Here is a 10,289-nt window from a genome sequence, read left to right as displayed (position 1 = left end):
TGTTTCAGGCAGAACTCCATTCAAATGCATGTAATAGCGAGGAACGCACTGTCTTGGCGAAATAAAGCGATTTTCATTTACTAGATGAAGACAGCTGTAACTTTTGATAGAGGACTCGGACACAGATATTTAAGGCTTTGCCTTATAGAATTCAGCATTTCTGTGCTGGGGAAATAGGTTTTGCAGGTGCTTGAGCTAAAATTTTCAAGTTATTCACAAAATGAAAACCTATACTTTGTTTCAGGCAGAACTCCATTCAAATGCATGTAATAGCGAGGCGAAATAAAGCGATTTTCATTTACTAGATGAAGACAGCTGTAACTTTTGATAGAGGACTCGGACACAGATATTTAAGGCTTTGCCTTATAGAATTCAGCATTTCTGTGCTGGGGAAATAGGTTTTGCAGGTGCTTGAGCTAAAATTTTCAAGTTATTCACAAAATGAAAACCTATACTTTGTTTCAGGCAGAACTCCATTCAAATGCATGTAATAGCGAGGAACGCAGTGTCTTGGCGAAATAAAGCGATTTTCATTTACTAGATGAAGACAGCTGTAACTTTTGATAGAAGACTCGGACACAGATATTTAAGGCTTTGCCTTATAGAATTCAGCATTTCTGTGCTGGGGAAATAGGTTTTGCAGCTGTTTGAGCTAAGATTTTCAAGTTATTCACAAAATGAAAACCTATACTTTGTTTCAGGCGAGAACTCCATTCAAATGCATGTAATAGCGAGGCGAAATAAAGCGATTTTCATTTATTAGATGAAGACAGCTGTAACTTTTGATAGAAGACTCGGACACAGATATTTAAGGCTTTGCCTTATAGAATTCAGCATTTCTGTGCTGGGGAAATAGGTTTTGCAGGTGCTTGAGCTAAAATTTTCAAGTTATTCACAAAATGAAAACCTATACTTTGTTTCAGGCAGAACTCCATTCAAATGCATGTAATAGCGAGGAACGCAGTGTCTTGGCGAAATAAAGCGATTTTCATTTACTAGATGAAGACAGCTGTAAGTTTTGATAGAAGACTCGGACACAGATATTTAAGGCTTTGCCTTATAGAATTCAGCATTTCTGTGCTGGGGAAAAAGGTTTTGCAGCTGTTTGAGCTAAGATTTTCAAGTTATTCACAAAATGAAAACCTATAATTTGTTTCAGGCGAGAACTCCATTCAAATGCATGTAATAGCGAGAAACGCACTGTCTTGGCGAAATAAAGCTCGTTTCATTAACTTCATAAAGACAGCTGTAGCTTTTGATAGAAGACTCGGACACAGATATTGACGGCTTTGCCTTATAGAATTCAGCATTTCTGTGCTGGGGAAATAGGTTTTGCAGCTGTTTGAGCTAAGATTTTCAAGTTATTCACAAAATGAAAACCGATACTTTGTTTCAGGCGAGAACTCCATTCAAATGCATGTAATAGCGAGGAACGCACTGTCTTGGCGAAATAAAGCTCTTTTCATTTACTAGATGAAGACAGCTGTAACTTTTGATAGAAGACTCGGACACAGATATTTAAGGCTTTGCCTTATAGAATTCAGCATTTCTGTGCTGGGGAAATAGGTTTTGCAGCTGTTTGAGCTAAGATTTTCAAGTTATTCACAAAATGAAAACCTATACTTTGTTTCAGGCAGAACTCCATTCAAATGCATGTAATAGCGAGAAACGCACTGTCTTGGCGAAATAAAGCGATTTTCATTAACTTCATAAAGACAGCTGTAGCTTTTGATAGAAGACTCGGACACAGATATTTAAGGCTTTGCCTTATAGAATTCAGCATTTCTGTGCTGGGGAAATAGGTTTTGCAGCTGTTTGAGCTAAGATTTTCAAGTTATTCACAAAATGAAAACCTATACTTTGTTTCAGGCGAGAACTCCATTCAATGCATGTAATAGCGAGGAACGCACTGTCTTGGCGAAATAAAGCGATTTTCATTTACTAGATGAAGACAGCTGTAACTTTTGATAGAAGACTCGGACACAGATATTTAAGGCTTTGCCTTATAGAATTCAGCATTTCTGTGCTGGGGAAATAGGCTTTGCAGGTGTTTGAGCTAAGATTTTCAAGTTATTCACAAAATGAAATCCTATAATTTGTTTCAGGCAGAACTCCATTCAAATGCATGTAATAGCGAGGAACGCACTGTCTTGGCGAAATAAAGCGATTTTCATTTACTAGATGAAGACAGCTGTAACTTTTGATAGAAGACTCGGACACAGATATTTAAGGCTTTGCCTTATAGAATTCAGCATTTCTGTGCTGGGGAAATAGGCTTTGCAGGTGTTTGAGCTAAGATTTTCAAGTTATTCACAAAATGAAAACCTATACTTTGTTTCAGGCGAGAACTCCATTCAAATGCATGTAATAGCGAGGCGAAATAAAGCGATTTTCATTTACTAGATGAAGACAGCTGTAACTTTTGATAGAAGACTCGGACACAGATATTTAAGGCTTTGCCTTATAGAATTCAGCATTTCTGTGCTGGGGAAATAGGTTTTGCAGCTGTTTGAGCTAAGATTTTCAAGTTATTCACAAAATGAAATCCTATAATTTGTTTCAGGCAGAACTCCATTCAAATGCATGTAATAGCGAGGAACGCACTGTCTTGGCAAAATAAAGCTCTTTTCATTAACTTCATAAAGACACCTGTAGCTTTTGATAGAAGACTCGGACACAGATATTTAAGGCTTTGCCTTATAGAATTCAGCATTTCTGTGCTGGGGAAATAGGTTTTGCAGCTGTTTGAGCTAAGATTTTCAAGTTATTCACAAAATGAAAACCTATACTTTGTTTCAGGCGAGAACTCCATTCAATGCATGTAATAGCGAGGAACGCAGTGTCTTGGCGAAATAAAGCGATTTTCATTTACTAGATGAAGACAGCTGTAACTTTTGATAGAAGACTCGGACACAGATATTTAAGGCTTTGCCTTATAGAATTCAGCATTTCTGTGCTGGGGAAATAGGTTTTGCAGGTGTTTGAGCTAAGATTTTCAAGTTATTCACAAAATGAAAACCTATACTTTGTTTCAGGCGAGAACTCCATTCAAATGCATGTAATAGCGAGGCGAAATAAAGCGATTTTCATTTACTAGATGAAGACAGCTGTAACTTTTGATAGAAGACTCGGACACAGATATTTAAGGCTTTGCCTTATAGAATTCAGCATTTCTGTGCTGGGGAAATAGGTTTTGCAGCTGTTTGAGCTAAGATTTTCAAGTTATTCACAAAATGAAAACCTATAATTTGTTTCAGGCGAGAACTCCATTCAAATGCATGTAATAGCAAGAAACGCACCGTCTTGGCGAAATAAAGCTCGTTTCATTAACTTCATAAAGACAGCTGTAGCTTTTGATAGAAGACTCGGACACAGATATTTAAGGCTTTGCCTTATAGAATTCAGCATTTCTGTGCTGGGGAAATAGGTTTTGCAGGTGTTTGAGCTAAGATTTTCAAGTTATTCACAAAATGAAAACCTATACTTTGTTTCAGGCGAGAACTCTATTCAAATGCATGTAATAGCGAGGCGAAATAAAGCGATTTTCATTTACTAGATGAAGACAGCTGTAACTTTTGATAGAAGACTCGGACACAGATATTTAAGGCTTTGCCTTATAGAATTCAGCATTTCTGTGCTGGGGAAATAGGTTTTGCAGCTGTTTGAGCTAAGATTTTCAAGTTATTCACAAAATGAAAACCTATAATTTGTTTCAGGCAGAACTCCATTCAAATGCATGTAATAGCGAGGAACGCACTGTCTTGGCGAAATAAAGCGATTTTCATTTACTAGATGAAGACAGCTGTAACTTTTGATAGAAGACTCGGACACAGATATTTAAGGCTTTGCCTTATAGAATTCAGCATTTCTGTGCTGGTGAAAAAGGTTTTGCAGCTGTTTGAGCTAAGATTTTCAAGTTATTCACAAAATGAAAACCTATAATTTGTTTCAGGCGAGAACTCCATTCAAATGCATGTAATAGCGAGAAACGCACTGTCTTGGCGAAATCAAGCTCGTTTCATTAACTTCATAAAGACAGCTGTAGCTTTTGATAGAAGACTCGGACACAGATATTTAAGGCTTTGTCTTATAGAATTCAGCATTTCTGTGCTGGGGAAATAGGTTTTGCAGGTGCTTGAGCTAAAATTTTCAAGTTATTCACAAAATGAAAACCTATACTTTGTTTCAGGCAGAACTCCATTCAAATGCATGTAATAGCGAGGAACGCAGTGTCTTGGCGAAATAAAGCGATTTTCATTTACTAGATGAAGACAGCTGTAACTTTTGATAGAAGACTCGGACACAGATATTTAAGGCTTTGCCTTATAGAATTCAGCATTTCTGTGCTGGGGAAATAGGTTTTGCAGCTGTTTGAGCTAAGATTTTCAAGTTATTCACAAAATGAAAACCTATAATTTGTTTCAGGCGAGAACTCCATTCAAATGCATGTAATAGCGAGAAACGCACTGTCTTGGCGAAATAAAGCTCGTTTCATTAACTTCATAAAGACAGCTGTAGCTTTTGATAGAAGACTCGGACACAGATATTTAAGGCTTTGCCTTATAGAATTCAGCATTTCTGTGCTGGGGAAATAGGTTTTGCAGCTGTTTGAGCTAAGATTTTCAAGTTATTCACAAAATGAAAACCGATACTTTGTTTCAGGCGAGAACTCCATTCAAATGCATGTAATAGCGAGCAACGCACTGTCTTGGCGAAATAAAGCGATTTTCATTTACTAGATGAAGACAGCTGTAACTTTTGATAGAAGACTCGGACACAGATATTTAAGGCTTTGCCTTATAGAATTCAGCATTTCTGTGCTGGGGAAATAGGTTTTGCAGCTGTTTGAGCTAAGATTTTCAAGTTATTCACAAAATGAAAACCGATACTTTGTTTCAGGCGAGAACTCCATTCAAATGCATGTAATAGCGACAAACACACCGTCTTGGCGAAATAAAGCGATTTTCATTTACTAGATGAAGACAGCTGTAACTTTTGATAGAAGACTGGGACACAGATATTTAAGGCTTTGCCTTATAGAATTCAGCATTTCTGTGCTGGGGAAATAGGTTTTGCAGGTGTTTGAGCTAAGATTTTCAAGTTATTCACAAAATGAAAACCTATACTTTGTTTCAGGCGAGAACTCCATTCAAATGCATGTAATAGCGAGGCGAAATAAAGCGATTTTCATTTACTAGATGAAGACAGCTGTAACTTTTGATAGAAGACTCGGACACAGATATTTAAGGCTTTGCCTTATAGAATTCAGCATTTCTGTGCTGGGGAAATAGGTTTTGCAGGTGCTTGAGCTAAAATTTTCAAGTTATTCACAAAATGAAAACCTATAATTTGTTTCAGGCAGAACTCCATTCAAATGCATGTAATAGCGAGGAACGCACTGTCTTGGCGAAATAAAGCGATTTTCATTTACTAGATGAAGACAGCTGTAACTTTTGATAGAAGACTCGGACACAGATATTTAAGGCTTTGTCTTATAGAATTCAGCATTTCTGTGCTGGGGAAATAGGTTTTGCAGCTGTTCGAGCTAAGATTTTCAAGTTATTCACAAAATGAAAACCTATACTTTGTTTCAGGCGAGAACTCCATTCAAATGCATGTAATAGCGAGGAACGCACTGTCTTGGCGAAATAAAGCTCTTTTCATTTACTAGATGAAGACAGCTGTAACTTTTGATAGAAGACTCGGACACAGATATTTAAGGCTTTGTCTTATAGAATTCAGCATTTCTGTGCTGGGGAAATAGGTTTTGCAGCTGTTTGAGCTAAGATTTTCAAGTTATTCACAAAATGAAAACCTATACTTTGTTTCAGGCGAGAACTCCATTCAAATGCATGTAATAGCGAGGAACGCACTGTCTTGGCGAAATAAAGCTCTTTTCATTTACTAGATGAAGACAGCTGTAACTTTTGATAGAGGACTCGGACACAGATATTTAAGGCTTTGCCTTATAGAATTCAGCATTTCTGTGCTGGGGAAATAGGTTTTGCAGGTGCTTGAGCTAAAATTTTCAAGTTATTCACAAAATGAAAACCTATACTTTGTTTCAGGCAGAACTCCATTCAAATGCATGTAATAGCGAGGAACGCAGTGTCTTGGCGAAATAAAGCGATTTTCATTTACTAGATGAAGACAGCTGTAACTTTTGATAGAAGACTCGGACACAGATATTTAAGGCTTTGCCTTATAGAATTCAGCATTTCTGTGCTGGGGAAATAGGTTTTGCAGGTGCTTGAGCTAAAATTTTCAAGTTATTCACAAAATGAAAACCTATACTTTGTTTCAGGCAGAACTCCATTCAAATGCATGTAATAGCGAGGAACGCACTGTCTTGGCGAAATAAAGCGATTTTCATTTACTAGATGAAGACAGCTGTAGCTTTTGATACACTGTAAAATCTAATTAGTTCCCAGAACTCAAAAAAATTATGGAAACTCGTTGCCTCAAAAAAATTGAGTAAAGCTTAGCTAAAAATGACTAAGTTAGGACAACTTATTTATTTTGAGTACTCTGTACAAGCTCATTTGTTCCCAGAACTCAAAAAAATTGGATCAAGTTTACGTAAGATGACCAAGTTAGGGCAACTTACTCATTTTGAGTACACTGTACAGCCTTGTTAGTTCCCAGAACTCAAAACAATTATGGAAACTCGTTGCCTCAAAAAAACTAAGTAAAGCTTACTTAAGATGACTGTTAGGACAACTTATACATTGCAAGTCTGCAGTATTAAGAATAACTTGATATTTCTGACTTTCTGACAATACTAATTGTTTACCTACTGACAAACATTTCAAGTTCAACTAAATGAAAAAACAATTTGTGGTAACCTGAATATGATTAAAAATAGTTAACAACAATTTTTGTAATGATGTTAAAATGAGCCCAACTTTTATTTTCAAACACAACAAAGTACAACAGCCAACATACTGGACACTGTTCTGCTGAACAACAAACAATTATATTGCCATCAGTGTTATAATCTTACAATGAAACAAAGTCTCAGATGTAATTATTCTGAAAATAAGTTTAGGCCTACCACAAGTTTGTTTTGTACTTACATTACTTATATAATCAAAATAAAATATTTGTTGTTCTGTCATAAGTGCAGTCTCTAATTTAAACAACACATTTGTTTTCCATTCCAACACATGAGCTGGAATGTTGTAATATTTTAAGGATGGCTTGTTTCCAGTCCAGGTGTTACTGCCTGAATGACTGTCATGGATCGAGGTGATCCAAATGTAGGTGCAGAAGAAAGTCTTTAACTTCCCTTAAGTACAGTGGCAGTGGATGTGGGTTGGAGATGCAATGAGCTTGAACCTGCAGGCGACCATCTTCACTGACCACACCATCTGTGACGGAGGACTCATCTCTCCTGTTGTCCTGCAAGCAAACAATCATATTTTTGGAACATGAACTTAATTGCTTTCTTAAAACATTTTTTTCCTGCATTTGGTATAAAACAGACTCCAATTTAGACAATCTCAGGCTCCCTCCCCACCGGAGAGGTGACATTCAATGTCCCAATTGTCAGTCTGGATAGCCCTGACCACCACCCAACATACAATAATGTCATGAAAGCATCATTTTAAAAAGGGCTATGCAAACATGGGCAATAACTTTCATTCTAATGATGTGCAAAATGATTTGGGCACAAAACAAATTTTGCTGTTCGAAAACTTGCAGACTTCACTATATACAGTGTAGACCCTCTAAACTAAGTTTGAAGAAATGCAGACCAAACTGTTGTTGTTTGTTTACTTACACAGCATGTCTTGTAGAATTAACTGGAGTCACAGCAACAGCATAGTGCAGTCATATCTCAAGTCTAATAACAGAAGACAGGAAAAGATCAGTAAAGAAACAACTTCCCCAAACCAAAGCACAAACAAAACAATAAGTAAAACAGGCTGATCTAAAGTATGATTAAAGTTCAGCCTGATTAATATAAATGTCACTGACAGTTGCTAATATATTGGAAAACCAAAATCCTTACCACTGAGTTGATGTCTTTCTGTCCAACAACAGGAGTGCTGGTCCCGAGCCTCAAAGACAGTAAGAAGCAAGCAGAGGGAGAATAAAACATAACATATTTCAGAAACTGATTTGATCCTTAATGGCTGTTCAATCACTGTAACATAGAGTTTGCTTATGTTGTTAAATAAAGGCTAGATTTGACATTAATAGATGCCACAGATGTTCTAAAGCTGCCACAAAGCATAAAAAAAATGGACGTCTCCCAAAACGTCGGAGCATTTTTGCAAATATGTGATGTCTTGATAAATCGAGCAGATATTTGAAATTTACACAGCTACATTCTCGCCTGAAAATATCTTAAAAGTTTATTTTGTGACCCAGAAAAAGTAATAAGTTTTTTAGCCGCGCTCCTCCGCCATTGCCGCGCTTACAAGTACACACAGGCTCCGACAACCGTGGCCGACAAATGCGATCCTCCTTTTCCCCAAACTACCCTTTCTGGGTCACAAAATAACCTTTTAAGATATTTTCAGGCGAGAATGTAGCTGTGTAATGCTCAAATATCTACTTAATTTATCAAAATATCACATATTTGCAAAAGTGCTTCCACGTTTTCGGAGAGCTCTGTTATCCACCCCCCACACCTATCCCACCCCTAACGGCTGCACCTCCCAAAGAATTTTGTCTGGGCTCTTATCTCACTTATTTATTTCAAACGATCAACAGAAAATTTCACCGACATAGTTTTATGTAGGTTTTTAAGGCTGTGGTGTTAATTTTTAAGTAACATGAGCCCAGCGGCAGCAGCAATGCTAGGCTAACACTAACTAGCTAGCAAGATTTTAAACCTGGTGCTAAACTAAGAGAAGCCACAAAATCAGTTTGAATAAGAGTAAACATTTACTCACCAAGTCAGTGTATCAGGTAAAGATCCACAGTAATGACAACAATAGTCTCTTGAGCTGACGCTTCTCTGGGTTTGCTCAACATATTCCATAACAAATGCTGGCACCGTGAACATGCGGACTGATCCACGAGGGAGGAGGACGGTAGTCACGTGGCATTTTCAAAACACATCTTTCATCCTTTCGCCCAGAGAAGCAAAACTTCCAGATTACTTAGTTTTTCTAAGTTAGGACAACTCAAATTAATCGAGTTTATCAGCGTTTTTGCATAAAAAGTACTGGTAAGTTATTTAAATTGAGTTCTAATAACAAATTGATAAAAATTGAGTTCAGCCTATTTAATATTTTTAATTAAACACAATATTACATTTTACAGTGTAGAAGACTCGGACACAGATATTTAAGGCTTTGCCTTATAGAATTCAGCATTTCTGTGCTGGGGAAATAGGTTTTGCAGGTGTTTGAGCTAAGATTTTCAAGTTATTCACAAAATGAAAACCTATACTTTGTTTCAGGTGAGAACTCCATTCAAATGCATGTAATAGCGAGGCGAAATAAAGCGATTTTCATTTACTAGATGAAGACAGCTTTAACTTTTGATAGAAGACTCGGACACAGATATTTAAGGCTTTGCCTTATAGAATTTAGCATTTCTGTGCTGGGGAAATAGGTTTTGCAGGTGTTTGAGCTAAGATTTTCAAGTTATTCACAAAATGAAAACCTATAATTTGTTTCAGGCGAGAACTCCATTCAAATGCATGTAATAGCGACAAACGCACTGTCTTGGCGAAATAAAGCTCTTTTCATTAACTTCATAAAGACAGCTGTAGCTTTTGATAGAAGACTCGGACACAGATATTTAAGGCTTTGCCTTATAGAATTCAGCATTTCTGTGCTGGGGAAATAGGTTTTGCAGGTGTTTGAGCTAAGATTTTCAAGTTATTCACAAAATGAAAACCTATACTTTGTTTCAGGTGAGAACTCCATTCAAATGCATGTAATAGCGAGGAACGCACTGTCTTGGCGAAATAAAGCGATTTTCATTTACTAGATAAAGACAGCTGTAACTTTTGATAGAAGACTCGGACACAGATATTTAAGGCTTTGCCTTATAGAATTCAGCATTTCTGTGCTGGGGAAATAGGTTTTGCAGGTGTTTGAGCTAAGATTTTCAAGTTATTCACAAAATGAAAACCTATACTTTGTTTCAGGTGAGAACTCCATTCAAATGCATGTAATAGCGAGGAACGCAGTGTCTTGGCGAAATAAAGCTCTTTTCATTTACTAGATGAAGACAGCTATAACTTTTGATAGAAGACTCGGACACAGATATTTAAGGCTTTGCCTTATAGAATTCAGCATTTCTGTGCTGGGGAAAAAGGTTTTGCA

General features: G+C 37.0%; 1 long non-coding RNA gene across 1 annotated transcript; it reads right to left on the bottom strand.

Annotated features, from left to right (window-relative positions):
• Positions 1–7,236: 7,236 nt before the first annotated feature.
• On the bottom strand, positions 7,237–8,060 carry LOC134637993 (uncharacterized). The gene is made up of 3 exons (XR_010095212.1): positions 8,015–8,060; positions 7,784–7,846; positions 7,237–7,401 (listed from the first exon to the last, which is right to left on the bottom strand). It is a non-coding gene; the product is annotated as an uncharacterized LOC134637993 (long non-coding RNA).
• Positions 8,061–10,289: the final 2,229 nt, after the last annotated feature.

Source organism: Pelmatolapia mariae, linkage group LG10_11 (assembly GCF_036321145.2).
Source record: "Pelmatolapia mariae isolate MD_Pm_ZW linkage group LG10_11, Pm_UMD_F_2, whole genome shotgun sequence".
Taxonomy (NCBI): Eukaryota; Metazoa; Chordata; class Actinopteri; order Cichliformes; family Cichlidae; genus Pelmatolapia; species Pelmatolapia mariae.
The sequence above is the reverse complement of the archived record's forward strand: the minus strand, read 5'-3'. Positions and strand labels throughout refer to the sequence as shown.